Consider the following 17,914-nt stretch of genomic DNA (forward strand, 5'->3'; position numbering starts at 1 on the left):
AAAGACTGAAGTAGAATATCTAAATCAGTGATTTTCAATCATTGTGCCATAAGAATTTTAAACCATGCAATGCCTGACTATTTAGTCAGGGGCACCAACCTCTTTTCCCTTAGATTGTCAAATTAAAAAAATGGCAACAACCGGTACAATAGCCATCTGGTGTGAATGGATCAAAATTATACCTGATTTTTGGTCAGATAGGCAAAGATATATTTTTTGGTGTGCCACAGGATTTTAGTAATTAGTTTACATGCACCAGGAAATGCATAAGGTTGGAAATTGCTGATCTAAACCATTAAAACCATTAAAATCAAACCATTAAATTGCTTATCTAAACCATCTAAACCATTAAAATTAAGAGCTAGTCAAATCACACAAGTGATTTTATTTTGTTTTTCAGTTTTTTTGTAATGAATGACTTCATTTATAACCATGGCCTTAATGAAACTTGCACATATTTTGATACATACTTATTTATTTATTATGTTTATTTATACATATTTATTTATGTATTTTAAGGATTTTATTTATTTTTAGAAAGAAGGGAAGGGAGAAAGAAAAAGAGGGAGAGAAACATCAATGTGTGGTTGCCTCTCACACATCCCACACCAGGGACCTTGCCTGCAACCCAGGTATGTGCCCTGACTGGGGCTAGAACCAGCAAGCTTTTGGTTTGCAGGTCAGTGCTCAATCCACTGTGCCATGCCAGCCAAGGCTATGTACACAAACATTAATTTTATATATATGCTTATGAAAACTATGGAAATATGTTTTTGGTTGTATTTGTCATATGTTTTGCTTTATTTCATGAATGAGTTTTTGGTGCCCTAAGTTCTTGGTCAAGGTGTCCACATATTGTGATGTCCCCACACTGGCACTGCAGTGCCCCATGAGCATCTGCTGAGGTGACACTAACAGTGACCCCCAGAGCACTCCTTGCCTTCTTGGACCAGGGGGACCCAGTGGGGAAAGCTCCATGTGAGCAGTAACTAAGGCCTTAGAGGCACTGTGCGTCTATTGTGGATCCCAGCTGGTCTCCATCTGAGGGGGAGGAGGAGGTCCCGCGCTCACACAGTCCCGTGCTCTCTCAGTCGCTGTCAGTCACTGAGCACCCTTGAAAAGCTGTTGCAGTGTGGATTTTGAGGTGCCCTGTTCTGCAGGGGTTCTATACTCCAGACTTTCATAACAGTGCAAACTGGTCATCAGTAGTGACCACATATGCTGACCCTTGTTTTCTCGAAAGGAGAAGTCACCCAAAAGAGCTGGGTTTCTTAGAATAAATACGGCAAGTGCCCTTACGCCTGGTGGAGGAGGTCAGTGTTCGTGACTGAAAGGGAGAAATCTGGGCAAAATCATTAGCAGAGCCAGAAACGCAGTCAGGTCTTACGCGTGCTGGGGACAGCTGCCGGCAGGACAGAGGAATGCCGCCGCCACCAGGAAGGAGACACAGGGACCGCGCTCGGATTTCCTGCCACGTGCCCGCACCACTTGTGGATCAGTTCTAGAGGGAAAAATGTCACACCAGTGGTTACTTAGAAAATGTGAGAATGTGGACTGGTTTCCAAAATAAGCTGTTGGTAATTCTCGCTGTATTTAATGTCCAGCTGTTTTTTTTTCCTGTGGTTTTTTTGTTTCCCATTAAACATCTGGAGGAGCTCATTAAGTTGGGGGATGATGCGAAGGTTGAGAGTGTCTTCTAATTAAAAAAAAAACTAATTAGGAATACATCCAGAGAGAGGGGAAAACAGTGATTGTTTTCCTTAACATGTAGGGTGATTAGATGGAAGAAAAAGTGTGTTACTCACTAATCAAAGTGTGTTGATGTCATAAAAAGGCTGCATGTCCTGAATCTGGTCTAATCCAAACTCCTGTCCTATTATGAGTAAGATCATGTTTTGGTAATCTTGACTACTGCAATAGCATTTCTCATGCCTTCTTCTCTTCATCATCATCACTACAGCTCTTTAAATGTCACGGAAGGGGTATTCTCAAAGGTCCTCTCAGCTCTGTCCTCCTCCTGCTGCTCTGACAGCCCACCCTGTCGGGGCCACCCCTGAATTCTCCCCAGAAAGAGACCCCTCATCTTCCCCACTCTTTGTCTATGTTGTCTGTACTGACCCTTTTGGTTTTTTTCCCAGGAGGTATTATAATAACAGTTCCCACAAATGCCCTCATCCTTGCCTTAAAACCCCACACTGGACTGCCCCAAAGCAGCTTGAGAAAAAGAGTTTGGAGGTGGGAAGTTTATCTAGGGTGTGACCCCAGAGGCCTGCTCAAGAGAGCAAGAAGAGTTCTCCTGGGGATGAGCCTCCGTGGGGCCCACAGTGGGCGAGCAACTTGGGGTATTTATCCATGAATCCCCACCCCGCACTGGCTTCAGGCACCTTGTGGGCAGAAAAACAAGGGCCTGAAGCCTTTGGCAAGAACAAAGCTTCCTGCACAAGTGGCCTCCAAAGTGGGCTGAGGGTCCCCTGTCCCCAGGCTCCCATAGACCTCATCCCTCTATGCCACCTTCCTTCACATGCTATTGTCCTCACCTTACAGCAGGATCAGTCATCCTCAACGTTCTCCTGGCCCTGCATGCCTCCCACTCCCAGCTAGTTCCCCTCCTTTCTCTGCCAGGTCCTGGAAGGAGTGGTCTGCACTGGTGTCTGTACCTTCATTCTCCCATGACACCTTAGTCCCCTCAACTCAATCCTGCGCCCTGTTGAACTGCTTTGTTGTGAAGTCCAAAGGCTGCTTCTCTATCTGAAACACCCACAGGGTGTCCCACTTTGTGCAGTGTGTCCACCATTTGCAGTGTGTCCCGCGGTCTGCAGAGTACCCCACTGAGGGCTGCCCACAGGCAGCTCCAGGATTCTTCTCCTCTTCCTGCTGTGCACTCCTTCCATCCCTCTCTGCCAGGCTTCTTTTGCCTTCTCCCCCGCATGCAGGCTGTCCCTAGAAGTGCCTGTGCCTCATGTCATTAAAAGATTTGCCTCCACATGGCTGGATGTGTGCATTGGACCCATGCCCCCTGAGATAATAGGGCTTTAACATATTATCTGGTCCTCTGGCTACTTGTGAGTCATGTCCTTCCAGCAAAGAAGCTGAGACCCTTGTGTTGTCCCCTTCCCCCTGTGTTGGACAAGGACTGGCTGGGGGCTTCTGTGGTGTGGGGACCACCTTGTGTGCCTTGAGATGATGCTCACTTCAGTGGGGAAGCAGGTTGCAGAGCCTGTTAAGGAACTTTATCTGTGGCCATGGTGATGTCTTGGGCAGGGCCGTCATTTGTTAAAAATATAGACCCATTTTGCTTCTGTGTCATCAAAATTTAAGCTTTAAAAGATAAGTTTTATGTGTTGTCATACCACAAGGCTCCATCTACAAGGCGCCTGGCCTGCACCACCCTCCCCCCACCGACTGCCTTGTGTGACACCAGGAAGCACATGGGTAAGGAAGGAGCAAATGTTCCCCAGGAACTTCAGGCGTCTTTAAACCCATTAGTGATGAACACACACAACCCAGATTATCCTGGAAAAACACATACTCCTCCATTAACCCTGTCTAATAGGAACATTTTCTCATTGGTGCGTGGTTGTCTGTTTCAGAGGCTCCCAACGGGAGGGTGCAGAACCATCGCGAGGGTGAGGGAAACTTCCAGAAACCGTCTTTGTACGGTAACAGTGGGTTGAGACCTTCTTAACACATTTCACTTGTGATCTTTTAAAGCTGTCAGACCAGAATGATTTTCAGTCACTTTGCTCTGGAGTGGATTTAAAATCATGTCCCAAAGGTGGTAGATTAATAGATTAAAAAGGCAAAGTATTAATCTAGCCCATCGTCCTGTCTCCTTACCCATGAGATACAGTATCGCTGTCATGCGGCAGTGGCAGGTCTTCAATGAGGCATCACTGGGCCTAGTGATGGCTTTCCAGCGACACACCCACAGATTGTTGGGACCTCACCGCTCCCTGGTGTGGCTGGATGGACGTGGGGGAGGAGGGGTGTTTTCACCATCTGCAAAGTGATTGGCTTTACCCTCTGTTCCTCTGGACGCAGGGAAGTGCTGTTTGCTTGTCCTCCCTCCAAGTAGAGTGACCCACTGTGTATTCATATTTGCTATGTTCCTGAAAGAATTCAGTATTTTTCTTTATTGTTTAATGTTGTTTCCCAAGGAAGTTTAACATCTTCCTGAGGGAGATGTTAAAGACATTATCCCATTTGACTTTTTGCTGCAAAGGATGTGTGGGTAGAAATGAGAATGTGGAGCAGCAGCCCCTGGAGACCCCACCCGCTGACGGGGGTTTTTGAATTGAATTTTCTGAACTTCTGCTGTGTTCAGGGAGGTAGAGTTTCCAGTTGCTCCTCTTACATGTTGTAACTCTGTGGTCAATTTGTGAGGAAAGAGCAACTTTAATTCTTTCCTCAGACAAGACAAAACTCTCCTTCTCTCCTGAGTAGAACTCAGGTGTCGTTGACTCAGATGGTGTGGGGATGAGGGAGTTGCCCTGTGCCCCTACTGTGTCCCTCCCGCACACTGCCTGCTCCTGCCCACTGTCCAGGGCAGGACTGCGTGTGTCTCCACTGAGTGGATCAGCGGTTGCAGGACAGAGCCTCCACCCCTTGCTCTCTGTCCCTGGAGACTAGTATGTACCAGGGCACACAGTAGGTGCTCAATAACTGCTCCACGTGTAAGAGAGATGCTTGGATGAATCTATGCTCTCCCTAGAGTCTACACACACATCCTGGAACCACTTCATATTCCCAAAAGAAACGCTTTGTGATGCACACACATAGTTTGTTCTAGAATATTTTCTTCTGTGCTTTACAGAAATCATACAAGACTTTGTACTTTAGACACTGCCTTCAGATCCGACTTCCCCTTAGGATGGGAGTGACTACAGAGAGCCAGACCCTCATGGCAAATAACTTCCTTCATATTTGGAACAAGCGCTGGCCAAGCAAAGCTCACATGAAATTTGAATGCTGACAACACAGGCTCAGCTCAAAGGTGTGCTTTTTCTTCTGAAATGTCAGAAACAAAAACTTCTTCCAGAAACCCCTTAGCGATCTCGCCCCCTAAATCACGAGGATGTCTGAAGTTTTGTGTCACCGGGACCATATTTTCTATGGTCTTCTTTCACAGGATGTTCCTGGAAAAGTACTTTGGGGCCAGAATCTGAAAGTCTTAGAAATTATTATTATTTTCATTTCACCACGAGGCAATGGGGCAGAACGGCGCTGGGGGCCGCATGCCAAGTGCGGTCTCTGCAGCGGCTCCGGCGTGTCTTGTCTGGAAAGACCTCCAGCTGCAAGGGCCTGGTGGGGCTGGGTCTCCACATGCTTTGGGGCATCGTGCTTTCCAAAGCCAGGCTCTGGGGAGCCACCAGATGATGCCACTCGACCTCCCCCAGCTCCCTGCGTGTGTGTCACACGTGAGCTCTCGTAGCACTGTCATTTGTGTGAGGGACAAAGCACTCAGGACGGCGCCCCACAGTGTGGCCAGCCCAGTCCCGCACCTGGGGCCATGAGGCCAGCCTGGCTCCCTGAGACTCTGGGACATGAGGAGACCAGGGAGGGTGTTGGGCAAAGTAGCTAAGCTCTCCTCCAAGGAGCCAGGCTGCCCTGGTTGAGGTCCTGAGTAGATAGGGCTGTTGTCAGGTGCTTGGGGCCACCTCACATGGTGACAGAAAGACAAGACACAGACAGACATTTCTCAGGACACTGCCCGGTGAAGAAGGCCCTCAGGAAACAGCTGGTTTGGGAAGGTGAGCGAACAGCTTAGAGGTATGAACATGGGTGGAATATGTGCATGTGTGTAATTGCATGGTAGGAACACTCTGCTTGTACATGCTGCTAATACAGAAAAGACACTCATTTTCCATGTTTAATGCCCATGAGAGTAAAATGTATGTAAAGCCTGCTTTTCTTCCTCTCAAAAGTATGTTGTTAAGATCTAATCATCTTGTATTAGAGCTGGGGCATTTTGCAGTAGTATGTGCATGAATTCATCACTGGACATACTTGGGTGTCCACCTTCCTGGCATAAATGAGCTCCAGGGGGGGTGCCTCACCTGTCTCCTCACTGCTCCTTCTGAAGCCCAAGCAGGAGCTGGAGTACCCCTGAAGCCCCTCCAAGTGAATGAATGAATGACTAAGTGAATGAATGAGTAAGTGGGGAGGTGTACTGTCCAGAGGCAAACACAGACACCATACATTCTTTCCCTCAAGGAGCTTGTGGATTAATGAAAGAACAGTGCTATCCCAGAGGTTATAGTACATCCAAGTATAGTGATGTAGAAAAGAGAAAGGATTGCTGGGGTCTGCCAGGCAAGGGGAAGCAGAAAGGCTTCCTGGAGGAGGGGGAAGTGGAGAAAGAAATCTTGTGTCTTGTCCCAAATGATCATTGCAGAGGCCTTGTGAGGAGCCGTAGTCTGTCCTGCATGGTCACTTGGGTATGTACATGGCAGTGCCCCTACCAGGCACCTCCTTGAACAGGGAAGGCAAGCTGGGTTCCTGAAGGAAAGTCACGAGGAGGACAGCTTCTTGGCACCCCAGGCAGGGCTGGTGTGGGACTGCAGGTTTAATTACAGATGAGAGGACAGACTTTCCTCCATTGCTGTCACAGGCACAGTTCCCAGCTCATGCTGATTGAAAACCATCAAAGCCGGAGAGTGTACTCGGGGTGGGGTGAGGATGGTGAGGAGGAAAGTGGAAGAGATAAGGAGCATTGAATGTGGGATCTGGAAAGAGGTCCAATTTAGAGCTGAATGAGTCTTTGTGGGTTTTCATTCTGCTCACTCCTCGGGCTGCTGGGCTCCTGCTGGATCTGCTCCCGCTTCTGTAGGGCCAGGCACATCAAGTCATTACTAAGTTTTATTCCAGCTAAAATGTAGGTATGGCAAGGCTCATGTGTCCCCATCAATTCTGATTTTGTACCTGAATGTGTGGAGCTGCGGGGACACGCGTGGCTGAGAGGTAAGGGGACAGAAAATAATAGCAGTGGTCGGGAAAGGAACTGAGTCAGGCACAGGTGTGGGACGAGGACAGGGAGGAGGCCCAGGGTGCCTTCCCAGAGGCTCTCTGGCAATCAGTTGTGGGGGAGGGTCTTTGTGTGGAGTCCCGACTAGGTGCTAACCGTGGGTTTCCCTGTGGGGGTGCGCATGCTCTTGATCCCACAGTGTGAAGTGCACAGGAGCAAGCTCTGGGTGAGCTGTGCTGTGTGTCTTTTGTAGGGTGCTCGGGTTTCTGTGTGTATGGTCACAGCCCAGGACCCAAACCAGCTGAGCCTGTCCACTGGGCATCCTGTCTTGCTGCTTCCCAGTTGGCCCCCTGCCTTCCTCTCAGGCAAGCTGTCCGGTATGTCAGGACACAAATAGAACACACAGAACTCATGGGTCAGAGAGAAAGAGGCTCATGCTCTGACAATTCTGACAATGAATTCCTGTCCCAAGTTGAAGGAAAAGTTCCCGTGTGGTTGGGAAATGCCCCGCTGCCTTAGCAGACCCCACCTCAGACACTGGATGGGCTGAAGGTGTGGGTGGGCAAAGGTCATGCACCACCAGCTGTCTTCTGCTCAGAAGTAGTCACTTTCTGGGGGTGGCCTTCCCCCAGTGGACAGAACTCTAAGCCTGACCGTGTGCCTCTCAGTGACACAAGTCAGTCTTCTTAGAGGCCTCAACTTCCCCATACACACCCTGCCCTGTCTCTGCCCTCTTCCCCTAAAATCCTTGCTTCCGAGTTTTCCCTGATTCCCTGATTGAGGATGAGAACTATGGGATAAGCTTGTTCCTAGGACAGCTTGGAGACATGGGGGACACTGCAGTCTTTGTCTCTGCTCTCTGCATCATCAGTGACTCCATCCTGGTGGCTCAGGTGACTTCTGCCATGTACCACCGAGAGGGGCCAGGACTGAGCCACTTTGCCCACTAATAGACTCACTGCTCAGAGCCCCTAGGGCTTGCTGTCTTCCACTTTCTTCCAGTAGTCCTTGGCTCATGGAGGCAGCACCACGTTGTGACTGCAGCCTCTGCCTTGGTTTTCACATCGACTTCTCTTCTGTGTCTCCTTTTCTATGTCTCACAAGGACACCCACCACTAGGTTCAGGGCCCATTCCAACCCATGAAGATCTCATATTGAGATTCTTACCTTATTTACATCTGTGATATCCTTTATTTTGAGTAAGGTCATTGCCCTCTTAAGTCACATGTTGAAATACTAATGTCCAAGGTGATGGTGTTAGGAAGTACGCCTACGGGAGGTGATTAGGTCATGATGGGATAGTGTCCTTATAGAAGGGACCCCAGAGAGCTCCCTCTCCCCTCCCACTGTGTGAGGACACAGCAGGAAGGCAGCTGTCTGCGCCTCAAAGAGACCCAAGCATGCTGGCACCATCTTGAACACCCAGTCCTCAGAACTGTGAGCTATAAATTTCTGCTGTTTATAAGCCCACCAATTGGTGGCAATTTGTGATGGCAGCTGAAACAGACTAAACAGTCACCTTTTGAGGTTCTCAGTGAACCTATCTTTTGGAGGAGTGCTGTGCAGCCCACTACAGTGAGGTTGCCCTAAATGGTGACTTGCTGAGGTATCAGAAGGCTCAGAGGCAGGGGACTCTGCTGGGGCTCCCAGTGCAGTTCAGCAGCGTGCCCTGCAGCCCTTGTTTTTCTTCTTGCATGTTTATCTTTCAATATGTCAACTTTAAAATAAACCAATCAACATAGTTTCTGAGATGAGAGCAGACATTCAAGTCACATATTCAAAATGTCAAAGGGACTTTGTAAAAAAGAATTTCTTGTGTGTACACTTCCCTAATTTTTTTTCTTGGGGCTTCATTCTGCATTTTGTCTTGGGAATTTGAGACTATCTAAGAAATCCCTTGAGATACACTTTAGATCAGGGGCCACTGCTCTGAAAAATTCTGGTCCCCAGCAGAATAAAGCTTTCTCGCATGAGGAAAACTTGCCCAGCTTCATTCCAGATCTCTCCAGAGGGCTGGGGTTTGACCTAGGTCGCTTCTGTGTTTCGGTTTCCTCTCATTTAAAGTGGGAATTAATAAAAAACGGAATCTCTCTGTTCACCACAATGATGTCAGGGGCACTGGATGAATGTAGCATTAGTGCATGAGGGTAGGAGCTCCTCAGGGAGGCATTGACACAGAGACCATACGAGAAGCAGGCTGAGCTGCAAGGGTGCCAGCTGTGGCATGTTTAGTGTCAGGTGGCTAAACCTGGCCCCACCGGGGAGCACAGGAGAAGCCACTATCACTGGACCCAGGGTGACCTGGGCCAAACCTTTGGCTCTGCTTCCAGGGCAGGCCTGCATTCCGCTCTGTTCCACTGCACACCCATCTCCATTGTTAAATGATAGGCTGCTGTAATATGCTCGGTTCTCTTGTGAATACTTTTAAGAAAGAACATAGATTTGCCAAGAATATCCAGGGCTCTGGTGCCGTTTCTTTGAAGACTGAAAAATTTAGATTGCATGCCTTGCTCCATAAGTTACACTTCAGAAGATAAGGCTGATCTGGGGAGATGTAATTTTGACTAATTTATTGGCAATAGTTTGACTCTTCTCCCTATGACACATCTGCAGATAATTTCCCTCCACAATCTGTTTTGGGGTTTCCCAGTTATCAAAGCCCCCGCACATCTGCCAGCCGCATGAGCGGGGAGGACATGCCTGCCCCAATCCTGCTGGCCCGGCACTTCCGTGTCCTCCCCTTGACGTGGTGGGGACATTTCACACACAGCAGGGGAGCTGAAGAGCACTCTCCCTTTCTTATCTTTCTATGTTATTCGTCACTGCAAAGGGATCTGTGATGAGAAACTGGAGGTAACAATTTGGACTTAGTATCAGGCAGTTCTCTTTTTTTAATTTTATTTTAATTGTTGTTGCAGTACAATTTTCTATCTTTTACTCCCATCCCAACCCACCCACCCAGACCTCCCCTCCTCCCTCCCATTTCCACCCACCCCTAGTATTTATCCATGTGTCCTTTATACTTGTTCCTGTAAACCCTTCCCCTTTTCCCCTGAAATTCCCCTGAAATTCCCCTGAAATTCCCTCTCCTCCCCCCTCTGAACTCTACCAGTCTGTTCTTTATTTCAGTGTCTTTGGTTACATTTTGCTTGTTTCTTTGTTTTTTTGTTTAGGTTCCTGTTAAAGGTGAGATCATATGGTATTTGTCTTTCACTGCCTGGCTTGTTTCGCTTAGCATAATGCTCTCCAGCTCCATCCAAGCTGTGGCAAAGGGTAGGAGCTCCTTCTTTCTTTCTGCTGCACAGAATTCCATTGTGTAAATGTACCATAGTTTTTTGATCCATTCATTTACTGATGGGCACCTAGGTTGCCTCCAGCACCTAGCTATTGTAAATTGTGCTGCTAGGAACATTGGGGTGCATAGGTTCTTTTGGATTGGTGTTTCAGGGTTCTTAGGATATAATCCTAGCAGTGGAATTGCTGGGTCAAAAGGCAGATCCATTTTTAGTTTTCTCAGAAAATTCTATACTGTTTACCATAGTGGTTGTACCAGTCTGCAATCCCACTAGGGTCCCCTTTTCTCTACAACCTCTCCAACACTTGTTGTTGGTTGCTTTGTTTATGATGGCCATTCTGACTGGTGTAAAGTGGTATCTCATTGTGGTTTTAATTTGCATCCCTCTGATAGCTAGTGATGTTGAGCATCTTTTCATGTGTTTCTGTATCCTCTGTATGTCCTTGGAGAAGTGTCTGTTCAAGTCCTTTGCTCATTTTTTAATTGGGTTGCTTGTCTTAGAGTGGAGTCGTGTAAGTTCTTTATATATTTTGGAGATTAAACCCTTGTCTGAGATATCATTGGCAAATATGTTTTCCCATACAGTTGGTTCTCTTTTTATTTTAATACTGTTTTCTTTAGCCATGCAGAATCTTTTTATTTTGATGAGATCCCATTTGCTTATTCTTTCCTTTATGTCCCTTGCTCTGGGGGACATATCAGTAAAAATGTTTCTGTGTGAAATATCTGAGATTTTCCTGCCTATGTTTTCCTCTAGGACTTTAATGGTGACATGGCTTATATTTAAGTCTTTTATCCACCTTGAATTTATTTTTGTGTATGGTGTAAGTTGGTGCTTGAGTTTCATTTTTTTTTTTGCACGTAGCTGTCCAGTTTTCCCAACAACATTTGTTGAAGAGACTGTTTTTACTCCATTTTATGTTGTCACCCCCTTTGTCAAATATTAATTGACCATAGAGACTTGGGTTTATTTCCAGGCTCTCTGTTCTGTTCCATTGGTCCACGTGCCTGTTTTTATGCCAGTACCAGGCTGTTTTGATTACAGTGGCCTTGTAATACAGTTTGGTATCAGGTATTGTGATCCCTCCTACTTTGCTTTTCTTTCTCAAAATTGCAGCAGCTATTTGGTGTCATTTATGGCTCCATATAAATTTTTGAAGTGTTTGTTCTATGTCTGTGAAATATGCCATTGGTACTTTAATAGGAATTGCATTGAATTGTAAATTGCTTTGGGTCAGGCAGTTCTTTAAAAAGTATCTGTTGTGAGGTCAACAGGTTGATCTGATTTAGCCAAACTCCCACACCACAGAGTGGTGCTGTCGCAGGCTGCACCTAGCACCTCCCTCGTCCCAGGTTCTGGATACTCCCCACGGCCTCCCTACTTGGAAGGACACTCTTCTCCTCAGCTTACCTGCCTGATCCTCAGAATGTCTTGTGATGTCATCATTGCTCTCTATGCCCGGGCAGTACAGCCACCATTTCCTCATCTGCAGCAACTGACCAGCAGGCTTAGAGGGATAGTTCTAGAAGCTGGAGAGTCTGGGACTGTGGTTGCAGTTACTGTGCCTGCCCAAACTCAATGCAGTATCTGAGTGATGAATAACAAGGGAACCAAAAACAAGGATTAGCTTGGTTTCCAGTATTCATGCAAGAAACAAACAAACAGACATGCAAGGGGGGAAAAGCATCTCTCACCACAAAAAAAGTAAATGGAAAAAAAAACTAGTAAAAAAACCCACCTAAGCAGTTACTCACCTGCAAGTAGAGGCTCAGGTCACATCTCTGGGCCACGCTTTTTGTGCCAGCTGCCCCGACCCGCTGCCCAGGGTTCCCAGAAGATGGACATCAGCAGCTTCCCTGGGTGGACAGGACAGACAGATGAGGTCATTTCCACAAGAGCAGGGCCCTCTTAGACCTTTGCAATTCAGTCAGGGACTTCTCTCCCACTTGGGAGAGACTGGCAACAGTGGCCAAAGTAAGCCCATGGAGGATGAAGTCAAGGTGCCTGGTGTGGGATGTCTACATGTCCCTCAACATTACAGCTCAGTCTGTCCCTGAGAGAAGGATGAGGCAGCAGCAGGGGTCCTGGCCACCGGACAATGCCACTGGGTGGTGCCCCCGGGAAGCAGGGTTGTGAGGATAATATTACCTGTGGCTCTAGGCCGCATCTCCCTTCCACAGACAGAGGGGTATGAACCTCTCAGCAGTTAAGTCTTGAGTGATGGCATCCCCGTCTCTGTGTGGACTCTGCTTTCTTGATTACTTTTACATTTAATTTTCATCATGATTCTGTTAGATAGGCAAACAGATGGGGCACAGGCCAGGCACATGGTGCTGTGTTTGCTGGGGATCAATGTTCCCATAGTCCCTTTGGAGCTATTGGGGCTGCTGTGCTGTGACTGGGGCTCGATGGCAGCACCCTTACTGTTAGTGGCACACCCAAGAGAGAGTATTTCTCTTCAACTCATGCAAATCATCCTCTGGACTCCATAAAGCTATCTGGAAATAAGAAAAGACAAAAGAACAAAAACAAAACAGCACTTCTACAGTTCATACAAAGTTTCCATGAGGAGAACATGAAGTCTGCCTACCACATTAAGGAGAGTTTGTTTCTCAAGCTCCTTTTGTATGACTCAAGAACTTCTGAAGAACCTTAAGAAAGAAAGATAGAAAGAAGGAAGACAGGGAAGGAGGGGTGGAGGGATGAAGAAAAAGAAAGGAAAAGAGGAGGGAAGGTCCCAAAGAGGTTGAGAGAGCCAGCTAGGTCTGAGACTCAGGGGTCTGCATTAAAAAGTGCCGCTCTATTGGATTTTCACTTAGTAACAACAGTCAGGGAACTGCTGTTTGGATGATGAAAGCTTCAGAGGTTAAGTTTATTGACAGGAACCACTGGCCTTCCCATTCCCAAATTTGACCTAAGGTGCTGGGGGAGTCAGGAAGGAGGACTGTGTGTCAGAGCATGGTGTGAGTCATGGTGGGCAGCAGGCAGTTCTGAAGGGGATGATGGTATCTGAGCCTTTGACACACTTAGTCACAGTACTGTCATTCTGGCTGAGCTGGCCATGAACACAGACCTTTACCAGCTCTGAATGACCAGTGCCTGATCTTGAGCAAGAGATGTCTTAAAACCCAGCCACACTCCTTCCCTGTGGGGCCACCACTTCTCCCCCGTGCCACACTCTTGGTATTTTCATTTCTGTTACTGTCACTGTACCTGGTGTGTCAGGCTCACCACTACTTGAACACTGCTTATTTCAGCATCCACTGCAGCCTCCCCATGACAGCTTTGTCCTTGCGGTTCAGCCTCTGGAATTGACTGGCCCAGGGAAATAGATTCACAGCTAATGCTGATTAGTCTTCCCTGAGGGCCAGGCCCTGGGGTGTTTCACATGGCACTTTGTCCTCACACAACCTTTTGAGGGAGGGCCATTGCATTTGTTTCCTGGGACTGATGTAACAAATTGCTGCAAAAATGGTTGAAACGACAGGAAGTTGTTCTCTCAGTATGGAGGCCAGAAATCTGAAATCGAGGTGTTGGTCAGACCACACTCCTAGAGATTCTAGGGGAGGGTACTTCCTGACTCTTCTGGTATCTGGTGGCTGCCTTTGTTCCTTGGCTTGTGGCTGAACCTGGAGATTCCTTTACTCATATGTCTAAGCTGAGATTGTATATCAGGGTGATATGACCAGACCACTTTATGTTGCTTGGATTTCCTCATGGCATGGTGGCAGAGCTCCTTATGTGATGGCACAGGGCTTCACACTGTGTGTTCCAGTGAGCCAGGGAAAACCTGGACCATTTTTATGGGCTAGCTTCAGAAATCACAAGCTCCATTTCTTCTGTGTTCTTTGTTAAAACAGTCACAAGACTTCCCCAGTTTAAGAAAAGAGAGGACATAGACTCCATATTTCAACAGGAGAGCTGTCAAAGAAATTCATGGCCATTTTTCTTGAAAAGAATTTTTTTTTAAAGAAACAGTCTTTTTTTTTAAAGATTTTATTATTTATTTATTTTTAGAGAGGGAAGGGAGGGGGGGGAGAGAGAGAGAGAGAGAGAGAGAGAGAGAGAGAGAGAGAGAGAGAGAGAAACATCAATGTGTGGTTGCTGGGGGTTCTGGCCTGCAACCCAGGAATGTACCCTGGCTGGGAATCGAACCTGGGACACTTTAGTTCCCAGCCTGCGCTCAATCCACTGAGCTACGCCAGCCAGGGCTGAAACGAATATTATAAGAATCTGTCCTCTGGACACAGATTATTTAATTCTGCCCATGCACAAAAAGGTCAAGTCCACCCTCAATCATTTGGGCATCAGGCTTAGGGTCCATGTGAGGGTGAGGCTTCTGTGTTTGGTCCCTTGTGAGCATTTCTTTTCATCCTGAAGACCTGCATACAAAAGAGTCATCATTTTGGTTTTACATTTCATGTGTGGTAAAGGGGGTCAAATACACGGTCATGGGAGGAAATTAAACTTGATATGGTGAGCATGAAACTGAGTAACAGATGTTGAATAATAATCACCTGAAAATTATATAATGCTCTTAACCAATGTTACCACAATAAAATTTAATAAAAAGCATAATTCTTCCTGTTTTATAAGATATAATTTGAGTTTGTAACCTAATAACCTTCTCAACCTATTTTCTGATATCAAATATTACAGCTGCACAACACTATTTTCATTTTATATCACTTTTGATACCATTTCTTTAAAAACATTGTGGGTTTCCCTTGTATCATTTTATAAATTCTTTCCATTAGTCAAAGCCATATCCACAAAACTCTTCAAAGAAAGCCCATCCCTGACGTGGGCTCCCTTTGAGCACAGAGTGGTAAACATACTAAAATGCTTAGGAGCCCGGGTATTTAGAAGGTGAGGTCTGCGCCTTGAGATTCTTAGCAGACCTGCTAGTTTGGGAGTCTGTGGAGCACACTGCCGACATCTTCCTCTGGGAAGGCTGAAGGTGTGAAAATTTATTTTAAAAACTAGCAAGACATGCAAGCTCATATTTCCTCTAAATTCTTCTTGAAACAGAATGATTCCTTCTGTATCTCATCCTTCATTCTATTTACTTGTGACATTCAGCTAAAGGAAAGCAGTAACATTCTGCCTTAAATTCTCCTTAGCCTACTTCATTCCTTCATTGCATACCTTGGCTGTTTTCTCCATTACTTCAGGCAACACTTCTGCTAAAACTTCTGCCACTAAATAGCAAGGTCTTCTTTCCTCTAACAACATTTTTCTCACTTTCTATTGGGTTTTCACTGATATCTCCTACAACACTTATCTGGTCCCTTGCTTCTCCTCAAGGCTCACTTGTTTCCCCATCCCTAAAAACCAATGAACCAATATTATGTATTTTAGATTTTTATCATGGAAGCATTCCACTTCTGGCAGCAAAATTCTCTTCCAGTTCCTTTTGATGCAAAACAAAGCTCTCAAAACTTAATCCTATAAACAATCATTTTATTTTTGCTAATACCTTCAGGGAGTTAAGAATTTAAACAAGACACAGAGGATTTGCAATGTTTGGGGTGTTAGTGAAAATAAATAAAGTTGGGCTGACCCATAGAATGGAAGACAAATGCATTTGAAGAAAATTTAGCAAAGCTGTTGGGTGTTAGAACTGTCAGCCAGAATGCTTCCATGTGGTTGGACTTCTCAAATCTGGCAGACACCCCAATTCTAGGGTTCAAAAGAGCTAAGTGGAAGCCACACTGAGTGTCTGAACTAGCCTCAGGTGTCATATGACATGCCCCTGTCACACAGTATCAGTTGATACAGACACTAGCCACCCAAGATTGGAAAGGAGGGGACTTGGACTCCACAACTCAGTGGGAGGAGCAAAAAGACTTCTGTGGCTTTTTAAAAATTGCCTCATGCATTATGCCAAATTAGATTAACCAAGCCAATTCTAAATAGTGAAACTCCCAGAGAGCTGAGGGCAAATGATTTTTAGCTCATTCATTAATGGAATCAATACATCCATCTATACATCCACCCACCAACTCACCCATCTCTCCATTCACTATCCCTTTATTCATCAACTCACCATCCATCCATCCACCATCAATTTGTCATCTGTCTGTCTATCCATTCATTCATCCATCTATTCACCACCCATCATCCATTCATCCATCCATGCACTTATCCATCCATGTTTATATATGAGTTTACATACATGTTTTCCAAACATCTGAGTCCCTACCATGGAGCTCACACTACAGGCTATGTAGAGTTGTGTCTATTGAGTTCCTGGCCAACCCTATCATTCTCACTAGCTATACTCTGTCTCAAAGGACGCCTTGATGAGGACCCCTCCCACTCTGGGGGGACTGTGAAATTCTCCCAAGCTCACCCTGTCCCCTCCATGGCCCCCTCTCATCCATTGTTCATTCAGGAAGTAGACATTTCTTTCTTTTCAGAAGTTTCAGATCCTTCTAGAATAAAGTCAGGTGTCCTAGAATGTTGGCTAAAGCCCAGTGATTTGGGGCTTCCCCTCTGTCCAGTCTTGCATTATCAGCCACCCACTTTTGTTGTCCTCGTCATGAACTCCGGGCCTCAAACACAGAGCTCTTCCCAGATTTTGAATGCCTGCTCTGCTTCTGCCTCTCCTTCTACTTCCCTCTCTCCTGTCTCCCTCCACCCCTAGCTTGTCTTTCTCTCTATGTCTCTCTTTGGTCTTGGTAACTTTTCATGGAGCCCTGTTCTCTTGCTTTTCCCATTACATGAGTAATTCTCACTCTGTGGTGCAGTCCCATCCCAAATGCCTCTCCTCGCTGGAGCCTCTCCTGACACCCAGGACTGGCCTGATGGTGCCTCCCCTGGGCTCGCACTCACACATGTTCCTGTGCTTGTTTCAGTGTCTGTGGCTGTAGCTGACTCCACAAGGAAAGTATTAGGTGCTTTTGAATTCACATCATGACTCACCCCAGCTCAGGTGTTCTTGTGTCCAGTTTACATGGAAAGTGAGGCTAGGGACAGCAGACTACATGTGAACTCTCTTAGATGCAGCAGTCACAGTCACAACGGGAGCCCAGTTGTGAAGGCCCCTTGGCCCCCAGCAGGTGCTGGGCAGGCATGACAGGAGATGTCAGGAGTGGCCCGGTCACTATGGAAAGGGACTTCTTTATACAAGAAGGCTGAAGGTCAAGTCACTTGTCCTGAGCAGGACCATCTCTTCCACACTTCCAGGTTTTGGGGAGCTTGTCATAGGGACACAGATGTTTCAGAAAGGGCCATGCTCTTCAGAAAACTTTTTAAATCCTCACAAGATATATTTATTGCTTTTAGAGAGAGAGGAAGGGAGAGAGAGAGAAAGAAACGTCAACTGGTTGCCTCATATTTGTGCCCCGATTGGGGATCAAACATGCAATCTAGGCATGTGTCCTGACTGGGGATCAAAACTGCAAACTTTCGGTGTATGGGATGGTGCTCCAACTAACTCAGCCACCTGGCTAGGGCATTTTGCAGAAATTTTATCAGCAAGAACCAGGGACCATGAGAACCCCCATCAATCCACAGCTCACCCTGCTCCCCAAATCTGGGACCCTTTCTTCAGAAACAGGTTCTATGAGGCAGGGGTGTGGGACAGTGTCTGAAGCGTGGGCAAAGCCTGCCTCAAAGTGCCCATTGCTCCACACAGAGCATGGACACG

Source organism: Phyllostomus discolor, chromosome 3 (assembly GCF_004126475.2).
Source record: "Phyllostomus discolor isolate MPI-MPIP mPhyDis1 chromosome 3, mPhyDis1.pri.v3, whole genome shotgun sequence".
Classification (NCBI taxonomy): domain Eukaryota; kingdom Metazoa; phylum Chordata; class Mammalia; order Chiroptera; family Phyllostomidae; genus Phyllostomus; species Phyllostomus discolor.